This window comes from Propithecus coquereli, unplaced genomic scaffold, assembly GCF_000956105.1.
Source record: "Propithecus coquereli isolate 6110/MARCELLA unplaced genomic scaffold, Pcoq_1.0 Scaffold92, whole genome shotgun sequence".
Taxonomy (NCBI): domain Eukaryota; kingdom Metazoa; phylum Chordata; class Mammalia; order Primates; family Indriidae; genus Propithecus; species Propithecus coquereli.
In genome coordinates this window covers 5886923-5897748 of record NW_012155507.1, presented here as the reverse complement: position 1 = coordinate 5897748, position 10826 = coordinate 5886923, and positions in this window count along the sequence as shown.

Sequence of the window (10826 nt, the reverse complement as noted above, 5' to 3'; positions counted from 1 at the left end):
TTGCAGTTTATTAAAAGGTGAATAAAAAATCTTTTGTTATTCCTATTAATATCATATGACAATCTAGTTCAAAAGAGAAAACCAAATTTCATTGTGTTAATGTATTAATGATAAAGTTAACTTTAATAAAATCTTATAAACGAATCCATCTAATTTTAACCAATTTGACTGTAAGTTAAGACTTTTATAAACCTTTTATAACCTTTAACTTTTATATCCACTTTATTTTTTTAGAATTTACTTAATTTAAAGCAGTTTCAAAACCAATAAATTAGATAAAATTGTTTCCCTTCTATCTAGCAGTTTTAATTACATATATTAATTGACATTAATATCATAATGTCAATTCTTAGGAAAAATTTAGGAAGTTAAAGTAAATTTGAACTGTTATCAGTCACCAATTTTATTAGCATTCCTAAATATAAAAATATATCAAGGTATAAGCTTAAACTTATGTTTAAGAACTAATGTTCTAGTATTTTACCTTACAAGTGACTCAGACATTTTATGATTATCTTCTTTAACTTAACATAATGACTTTCAGATTTTAAACTATATGAAAATTTCATTTGTATTTATTCCGTTTATATTTACCGAATTTATCTAATTTATTTATTTATTTATTTATTTTTGAGACAGAGTCTCACTCTGTTGCTCGGGCTAGAATGCCGTGGCATCAGCCTAGCTCACAGCAACCTCAAACTCTTGGGCTCAAGGGATCCTCCTGCCTCAGCCTCCCAGGTAGCTGGGACTACAGGCATGCGCCACCATGCCCGGCTAATTTTTTCTATTTTTTAGTTGTTTGGCCAATTTCTTTCTATTTTCAGTAGAGACGGGGTCTCGCTCTTGCTCAGGCTGGTCTCGAACTCCTGAGCTCAAACGATCGGCCTGCCTCAGCCTCCCAGAGTATTAGGATTACAGGCATGAGCCACTGAGCCCGGCCTAATTTACTTCTCTATTTTATCAGTTCACTTACATTCCAGTTATCAGTTTAAGTTATTTTTCTTTTAACCATTTTTACACCCTGTAAATTAGATATATTACACAGAACAGAGATCAAAATAGTTTTAATTATTGTTGTTCTTTTAAACGCATATATCTTATCAAGAAAAACAAATAAGTGTTTTAATAAGACTTGTTATTTTAAACAAATATAACATCACCTCTAAATTTTATAAACATAGTAGACATTTTAGAATATCCTCTTTAAAGGTATTGGTTAATTAGATCCTTCCAAAGCACCACATCCCAAAACAAAATCTAGTGACATCGTAGGCATCAAAGTGTCCCTGGCCCCCAAAGTTTGGGAGCAAAGTCCACTGTTTTCATAAAGACTTGCTGAAAATTTACTGACATGAAGATTAATAGGAGAAAGAATTATATAAGAATAACATCTATTGGATGTTGGGCAGGGGGGAGGGGGACGGGGGGAAGGGATGGGTATTTGTATACACAAGGAGTACAATGCGCACCACCCGAAGGATGGACATATTTGAAACTTGGACTTGGGGGGGGACCAAGGGCAACATACGTAACCTAAACATCTGTACCCCCATAATATGCTGAAATAAAAGGAAAAAAATAAATAAATAAATAGTAAGCTATTTCCAAATATCAAATACTTAATAAAAATTATGACTGTAGAGGGCAATGATATATGAAAAAAAAAAACTTAAACATGGATACCTTCAGAATGAACACTCAAAGATGCAGGGAAAATTGTCCATTTTTATGTTTAAAGTATGGACAGCCGTGTAGAAATATGATTGGACAAAATGGGTGTGAGCTAATTCTAACAGGCTGAGGGGCAGAACCCAGCAAGTCTTTTATATTTAGATTCTGTTTGGCCTCTCTAAGTGTGCATTTCTTCCTTCTTGGTGCAGGGCAAGGCCCTTTCTGGAATGAGGTTTTACAGTAAAACAAAGTAGGCCAGATAATTACTTTATGGCCAGTTTTTACATAGAATAATTTTAGGTTTCATGGCTAGCTTTCAGAAAAAGGGGTTCTGGCCTTTATAACCTGCCTTGGGGATGAGGGATTCTGGTTTTTATGGCTAGCTTCGGGGAAGAATTGGTACAAGAGGCAGTCAGACAAGGCAAGGTCAGAAAATTTTTGTTTCTGAAGCCTTCATTTCAGGATAGTTTTCTGAATCCCATCAACATAAGATCACCTGACTATAGACTGAAAAAAACCTTCAGCACCAATCCTTAGCACTTCAAACAATGATACAAAGTGATAACATGCTTTTTACGTGAGGATCAAGATTAAGCTGTTTTAAAACCAATCTAAATGTCTCAAAACATTTTTTCGACTTGGATGTAAACTTGAATACATGCACTATTTCTAAAGAGTAAGACTGTTTTGAGATTCTCTTTGGATTTTAACAATCATTCACTTTTTATCTTAAAATAAATTACTATACAAAAATTAATAATTTAGGAATTTTTTCCTAGGCAAAAACTTTGTTATAGCAACATATTGTACACATAATGGGCTAGCTTGTAAAGAGTAAGACAAAAAGTATTCAAGACCAAGGGAAACTAAAGCTTCCAATTTAAGTTCCTATAACTATAACTTCTAGGACTGCTTTGAATCCCTAACAGTACTGTTAATATCAGATGATAGCATGAGTAAGAAACACATTGTGTACCTTTCCACAGACATTGAAATCAGTGGGAAAAAACTGTATCTGCAGCTAGGATTAGAAGACCAAACCAAAATATTTTCATAAACCTTTGACCATAATTTTCTGTTTTTGTGCTCTATCTGGTGTTTTATTTGTTCTAATTTGCTGACACTTAGGCACGTCTACATTTTTACCTCAAGGAAAAGTCCAGCCCTTTTAGCAGTGAGGCTTAAGAACAAGAACTTTCAGTTTTTGAAGGCTGACTAGCTAGTTCAAAATTATCCAAATCTATGACCTTGCTTCTTTCTTTAAAAGTTTTTAAATCAGTTCCTTTGTTTTTTTTTTTTAACTCCTGCCTTCCCTCATTCCTTGTTCTGCCTCCCTCCTCACCATCTCCCACACAAAGTGGAGTACTGAACCTTGCTTTCAGGGGCTTTTGAGAGCTCATTGTACACATCTCTTCCTAATTTCATATTCAGTGATGTTTAATTGGTAGCTTAAAATCGGCCATGATGGAAGTATTTACACTATAGAAATTGGCAAAGCCTACAAATTAGGGTCCTGTATCCCCCAGTGATGATTGCTAAGCATTTACCAGCATACCGCGGGCCATTACACCACACAAACACACACATACACACACACACACACACACACACACACACAATACATTTAAATCATGTCAAATTGCTTCAAAGAGCATTGGGGATTAAAAATGTTGTCCAGTCACAGAAAACAAAATCAACCACAGAAAATTTAGTAGGAGCAAGCTTCAACTGAGCCAGTCCTTTCAGATTCACAATAGACTGCCACTGATTGTGTGAACTAAAATAAAATCTTAAGGCTCCCCGCCAACAGCTGACTGAATGGACCCCCTCCTGGCCAAGGGGATATCCTAAAATTAAATTGCCTACCAAGAGGAGGGAGATCAGACATGCCTCATCATGCCTTCCTCCCTTCTTGGAGACATCCTTTGTAACTCATTGACAGGCCTAAGGCTATGCAAGACAAACCTGCTGGTCCTCAATTTACACAACAAATGTACGTCCGGTGGCTTATCTCTGATTAAAGAGACAAGCCTCCATATCTTAAAACATTCCAATCCTTTAGGAAAAACCTCATGTCTTCAACCAATTACAAATCAAAGAATCTTTAAACCCACCTATAACCTGTAAGCCCCCCTTCAAGATGGTCCGCCCTTTTGAGCCAAACCAATGTATGCCTTCCATGTATTAATTTATGGCTTTTCCTGTAATTCCTGTCTCCCCAAAATATATAAAACCAAACTGTAACCTAACCACAACGAGTTCACTTGCTCAAGGCTTCTTGGGTGTGGCTCTGGGTCATAGTCCTCAAAATTTGACTCAGAATATACCTCTTTAAATTATTTTACAGAGTTTGACTTCTTTTCCGTAGGAAATTGTGATTTGGTTTTGCAACAATTGCCATTTTGTGAATTGGTCCCACAAAATTTAAATGCATGGCAATTTTTTAGTTGAAATAAACTACTGGTAACTTCGCCTGAAAATTGTGGAATAGCCTTAGAGACACAAGAACATATTACAGAAATAGTTGAAAATTCACTGTGTGAAACAGAATTTTAGTAATTCAAGTCTGTATTACAGTCTCTATATGTTTTATAGGGTTTTATGCATATAATGCTTTGTCTCCAAACCAGACAGTAAGTTCATCAGGGTCAAGAAAAGTATCTTCTTCCTATAAATTCCTCACAGTGCCCAGCACAGTGTTAGGTTTCAAGCAGATGCCAGGTAACAACTTCACTGTTTCCTCCCTTAGTTCCTTTTCCATCACATCCCCCTAATCAATTACCCTATACTTTCTCAGAGCTACTCCCTACCATTGCCCTAACCCACCCAGTCACACAAAACAGCCCCTACCATAAAAATTAAGATGAGTATTATTAAGTATTCTGTATTTCAAGAACAGAGCACATTAATTTGAAAAATATTGGAGCACCAACATGAAGATCATTGTTCTAAATACTGCAGGTACATACAAAGATGATTTAGACACAAACCTTGTCTTGAAGGAGATTCCAGGCAAACAGAGTAGATTAGATACTGTCTTAGTTCATTTTCTGTTACTTAGAATATCTGAAACTGGGTAATTCATAAAGAAAATGAATTTATTTCTTGTAGTTATGAAGGCTGAGAAGTCCAAGGTCAAGGAGCCACAACTGGTGAGGGCCTTCTTGATTGCAGAGACTCTCTGCAGAGTCCAAAGGTTATGCAGGGCATCACATGGTGAGGAGGCTGAGTGTGCTAGCTCAGTTCTCTTTTCCTCTTCTTATAAAGCCACCAGTCCCACTGCCATGATAACTCATTAATTTATTAACCCATTAATCCATGAATCTATAAATGGCTTAATCCACTCATGAGGGCAGAGCCCTCATAGCCCAATCACCTCTTAAAGGCCCCACCTTTCAATACTACCACATTGAGGATTGAATTTCAACATGACTTTTGGAGGGGACAAATATTCAAACCATGTACATACATGTATAAGAAACTCTGGTACAAGTACGAAAATGATCCAGATAGAATGCTATGGCAGGTTGGTCCGAGTGCAGTGGTGTTTAAAACTAATTGATCATGACCAGTTAAAAATTGCTTTGTTCCTTCTCCACCCCCACTGTTTCACTTGACTAGTCCAAAAAAAATAAAAATTAAAAAATGCTATGGGATTTTAAGGAGGGAGAGACTATTTCCCATTAGGATAGTTTTTGGGCATGCCAAGTTGGAAACAGAAGTGGAGAAGCAAATAAACAAGGCAGGAAAGCACAACAGCATACACCAGGAACAGTAGCTTGTCTGGAGCATAGGATGTGAGAAGAGGAATAGTTTCAAACGAAGTTGGAAAGTGGAGGTCAGATTATAAAGAATTATCAATATTTTGCTAAGGAGTTGGAACTTCACCTTGGTCTTTGTATTACTCAAAGTGTACCAGATTATGCTGCAGTAAAATCCTCAAAATCAGTGACTTAAAACAAGATTTGTTTCTTACTCATGTTTCATGTACATTGTATGTGAGTAGTCTGAGGGGACCCTCCCACTTGGGCCCAGGCCAACAGAGCAGCCACCGCCTGGAGCCAGAGGGACAGAGAATGGGGCAAAGTGTATATTAGTTCTTAAAGCTTCTGCCCCAAGATACCACACATCACTTCTGCCCACATTTCATTGGCTATAGCAAGTCACATGGCCACACCTAAATTCAAAAGGGTGGGAAAGTGTGATCCTACCACGTGCCTAGAAGAGTGGAGAGCCAGATATATTTAATAGAAAGCACTAGTGACTACCAGAGCCTTTAAGCAGGGGATGGATATGGTCTTATATAGATTTCAGAAAGATCACTTAGCAGCATGTATTGGATGGATTGTGGGGAAGCTAACTTGGAGGCAGGAAATCTAGTCAAGAGGCTGATGCACTATTCCAGGGAGAGATGGTGGTGGTCTCATCTAGAACAAGGTAGGAGACTTACAGAAAAGGGAACAGATGCATGAGACATTTAATTAGATATTAAGGAGAATCAACAGAACTAAGCCAAGGGGTTGTGAAAGTAGGGCCCCTTGGGTAAACAGGGGTAAATAGAATCGCTGCTGTTAGATATGTCTGATGGGCAGAGATTGTGGTGGTGGCCCAGGATGTTGGGGTATGACTGATGATGGAGTGGGACTGATGGACAGACCTAGTAAGCAGGGCTGGTCAGTATAGTTGGTGGTTGTTGATTATTGGTGGTGAAACTGTGGATGGTGGATGGTGGGTGTGGGCGTGGGTGGTGAAACTCAAGGTAACTTAAGTGTAGCATACAAGGCAGGGAATAGTAGGAATTTGGATGGATGGAAAGGTAGCAAAGAGCAAAATAAAAAAGACCTTGTCCACCATGGCACAAGGTTTGGATTTTATGATAAAGACAATAGGAACCACTTAATCATTTGTACTTGGTGATGCTTCAAGTACACGGACAGGTATAAAGTGAGAAAATCATGTGGTAGAGTAAGGCCAAGGGTAGATGACCAACCAGTATGTGTATGAATTCAACAAAGTTAAAGAGCAGAGGGATGGACTATGTAATTCAGATTGCGTTGTTATAGTTCATATGTATCAGACATTTGACAATTGTCTAGGCAAAGGTGAATTGGAATATTTCCTGGTTTCTCATATCAGATTTTAGTTTTCCATTTCTTATTTTATTCTCATTTTTCCAATTCATTTCCTGCCACTCGGTGGCATTATTCCACTGTTGAGCATGCCCACAGGAATACCAAGTTTATAGAAGGCTCTACTAGCCAGAAAATGCCTTCGTGGATTGACCTCAAAATCTGGCCTTAGTGGAAAAAGTGTCTGAGTTCAGAGAAATGGGGGAGCATTTGTTGAATGTTGCAAGTCTAAGAAGTTAGCACAAGTTTGGCAGAATGGGCTGAAACACTGCAGAGTGAAAGTCTAAGATGTGAAGCTGCCTTTATGAAGAAATTTAAATGCTACCATCGTCTCCAAGATTTATGTTAATGCAAGCTTCATCACACTTTAAAGTTCAGAAATTTGAACAACAAAATGCAAAGAAACCATAGAAATGAAAGAAAAATTAATCACAGCAATATAATAGAGTTCATATTTAATAGAGTTCAACAATCAAGTTGTAGACAAGTGGCAAACCACATTTCATAGCCATTGAAGCAAAATGAAACAGTTGAGAAGCTGCATTAACATTTTTAGAGCACTTTATATTTAAAAAGTTTTAAAATCTACTTCTGGCATGTAAATATTTGGAAATAAATCAGAAAATATTCTATGTGGAGCTCTTAATGTAGTCTAAGAGAGGATGAGGAGAAAAAAGAAAGAGAAAAACATTCTAGTTACTAAAGAACTATTTAACATAGGCAAGGTAGATACATTTAAAGTGACTATTATGTATGTGTATTTATACCCACAAACGCACAGCACTACCACTTTGTGAGTGCTTGCTATGTGCCAAGCACCATATTATGCAATTTGCACACGTTATGTCATTAATCCTTTCAACTTCCTTTGAAGTAGGTACTTAGATCACATACTGTCTGTGGTTACTTAGGTCCACGCCCGACCTTCTACATATAATCTTCCTTGTACTTCTGGGGCTGAGGGCCAGAAAATCTACATTTCCAAGACTCTCTTGCTAGCTAAGTTCTGGCTAGCTTTTGCCCAGGGCAGGCTCTCCCATGAGATAATGAAGTAGGAGAGAAGGGAGAAGCCATTTGGCACTTGGCGTTGGCAGTGGCATCACCAGGTAACTGCAGATGATTATGGGCTCCAGCAGCATCAGTGGAGTTCTAGGAGCCCCAGCAGCACAGTCAGCAGGAAAGGAATGTTCACAGACTCTAGGCATATCCACTTTTCCCATTTTTGCTTCTTCAGCCTCAGAGAGCTGTTGTTTCCTGTAGTTACTGACATCCCGGTAATACCACCTTCTGCCCTTTGCACCTCCCACCCTTCCAACAATTTTGTAATCAATTTCCTGTATTAAATCCCCCTGTTTGAAACGCATAAAGGGATTTCTGGGTTTTTCCCTGGATACTACATTATATCATTTAATTTTTCTCAACAACCCTTTGACATAGATTCTGTTATTATTCCTATTTCAGACACAATCCAAATATCACCTGGCCTAACTAATCTTTCAAATACAAATGAGTTCACATTAACATCTAACACCCAGAATTCCTCTTTACATCTCTTCTTCCTTCCCTCTTCCTCCACCCCCCATAACATCTACTACTCCTCTGCTCTCCCCAGTACTTCTGGGAATCTCTAAAGGGGAGTCTTATATGTCTTGCAAATTATGATATTTAAGTCTCCAAATTGCATATGCCTGAGACCTGCCTCATATGAGCTTAAGCACAAAAAGTAATCTGATTGACCCACATGGCTAGGAAGTATATTAGGTTAGACCAAGAATTGAAGGAAGAGATACAGAACCAGGGCCTTAGGGAATGAAACTTAATGCCGTCAGGAATTTTTCTCTCTTTATCCATCTCTTGTGTCTACATTTTCCTAATTGGCTTCATTCTTTCCTACTGTAGATTGTCCTTCTCTACATGGAGCAGAAGATAGTCACTGGCAGTGCCAACATCACACAGAGGGTGAACTGAGAGGCTAGATGACATTTCCTCCAGCTGCAAATGAAGAAATCAGGGCAAGGATTCTGATTAGCCATTTTAGAGCATGTACCCATCCCTGAGTTTTATTTCTTTTCACTCTTTTCTTTTTGTGGAAGCGGGGAGAAAGGCACAACATGACGCCTGAAGAAGAAAAATGAAAAAACCTGTTGGGCAGACAGAAACAAAAACAACCACAGGCTACTACAGCTATCGTCACCATCCAGCTGTTTCCTGTTCCAATGTTGCTCTGACTTCCATCTGTCGATGCCCACTGCCTGAAAAGCCAGTGGACTTTCAAACTTCTGTTAAACCTCAGAAAGGCCTGAGGTGCATGAGAACTGGGGACCTCACAACCATGTGGTTTTCTTCTCTAGGTCATCAGTGTCCTTTCCCCTAAAATGTAATGTACATTGGGGCAGGGATTTTTGTCTCTTTTCTTTTTTATTGTTCTTTAAGTCAGCTATTTATTTATGGATTTATTTATTTTAGTGTGGTAAAATATACATAACAAAATTTACCATTTTTAAGTGTACATTTCAGTGGCATTAAGTACACTTACACTGTTGTTTAACCATCACCACTATCCATCTTCAGAAATTTTTCATCTTCCCCAACCAAAACTCTGTATCCTTTAGACTATAATTCCCTGTTTCCCTCTCCCCTAGTCCCTGGAAATCACCATTCTACTTTCTGTCTCTATGAATTTGACTACTCTAGGTACCTCATATAAGTGGAATCCTACAGTATTTATCTTTTTGTGACTGGCTTTTTCCACTTAGCATAACACCGTCAAGGTTCATCCATGTTGCAGAATGTGACAGAATTTCCTTCTTTTTGGCTGGGCGAGGTGGCACACACCTGTGATCCTAGCACTCTGGGAGGTAGAGGCAGGAGGATCACTTGAGGTCAGGAGTTTGAGAATTTCTTTCTTTTTTAAGGCTGAATAATATTGCATTGTATGTCTATACCACACTTTGTTTATCCATTCATTCATCAATGAACATTTGGGTTGTTTCCATGTCTTGGCTACTGTGAATAATGCTGCTATGAACATGGGTTTACAAATATCAGTTCGAGCCCCTGCTTTCATTTCTTTTGGGTATATACCCAGAAGTGAAATTGTCAGATCAAAGAGTAATTCTATATTTAATGTTTTGAGGAACTGACATATAATTTTGCACAGTGGCTACACCATTTTACATTCCCACCAACAATGAAAAAGGGTTCCAATTTCTCCACATCTTCACCAATATTTATAATTTTCCGTTTGTTTGTTTTTTATAATAGACATCCTAATGGGTGTGAAGTAGTATCTCATTGTAGTTTTCATTTGCATTTCCCTAATGAGTAAAGATGTTGAGCATCTTTTCTTTCATGTGCTGACTGATCATTGGTATATCTTCTTTATAGAAATGTCCATTTAAGTCTGTTGCCCATTTTTTCATCACGTTGTTGTTTGTTATTGTTTTTGAATTATAGGAGTTCTTTATATATTGTGAATATCAATCCATTATCAGATATATGATTTGCAAATACCTTCTCCCATTTCATGGGTTACCTTTTCACTCTGTTGATAGCATCCTTTGATGCACAAAAGTTTTTAATTTTGATGAGGTCCTACTTCTTCTTTTGTTGCCTGTGTTTTGGTGTCATATCCAAGAAATCATTGCCAAATCTAATGTCATGAAGCCTTTCCCTATGTTTTCTTCTAAGAGTTTTACAGTTTTAGCTCTTATGTTTAGGTCTTTGATCCATTTTGAGTTAATTTTTCTATATGGTGTAAGGTGAGAGTTCAATTTCATTTTCTTCTATGTTGATATCCAGTTTTCCCAACACTATTTATTGAAAAGACTGTCCTTTTCCCATGAATGGTCTTCATACCCTTGTCAAAATTAATTTAACCATATTATGCAAGGGTTTATTTCTGGGATCTATATTCCACTCCATTGTTCTAAATGTCTGTCTTTATGCCAGTACCATACTGTTTTGATTAATATAGTATAATATGCTGTAAGTTTTGAAATTAGAAAGTGTGAGACCTCCAAC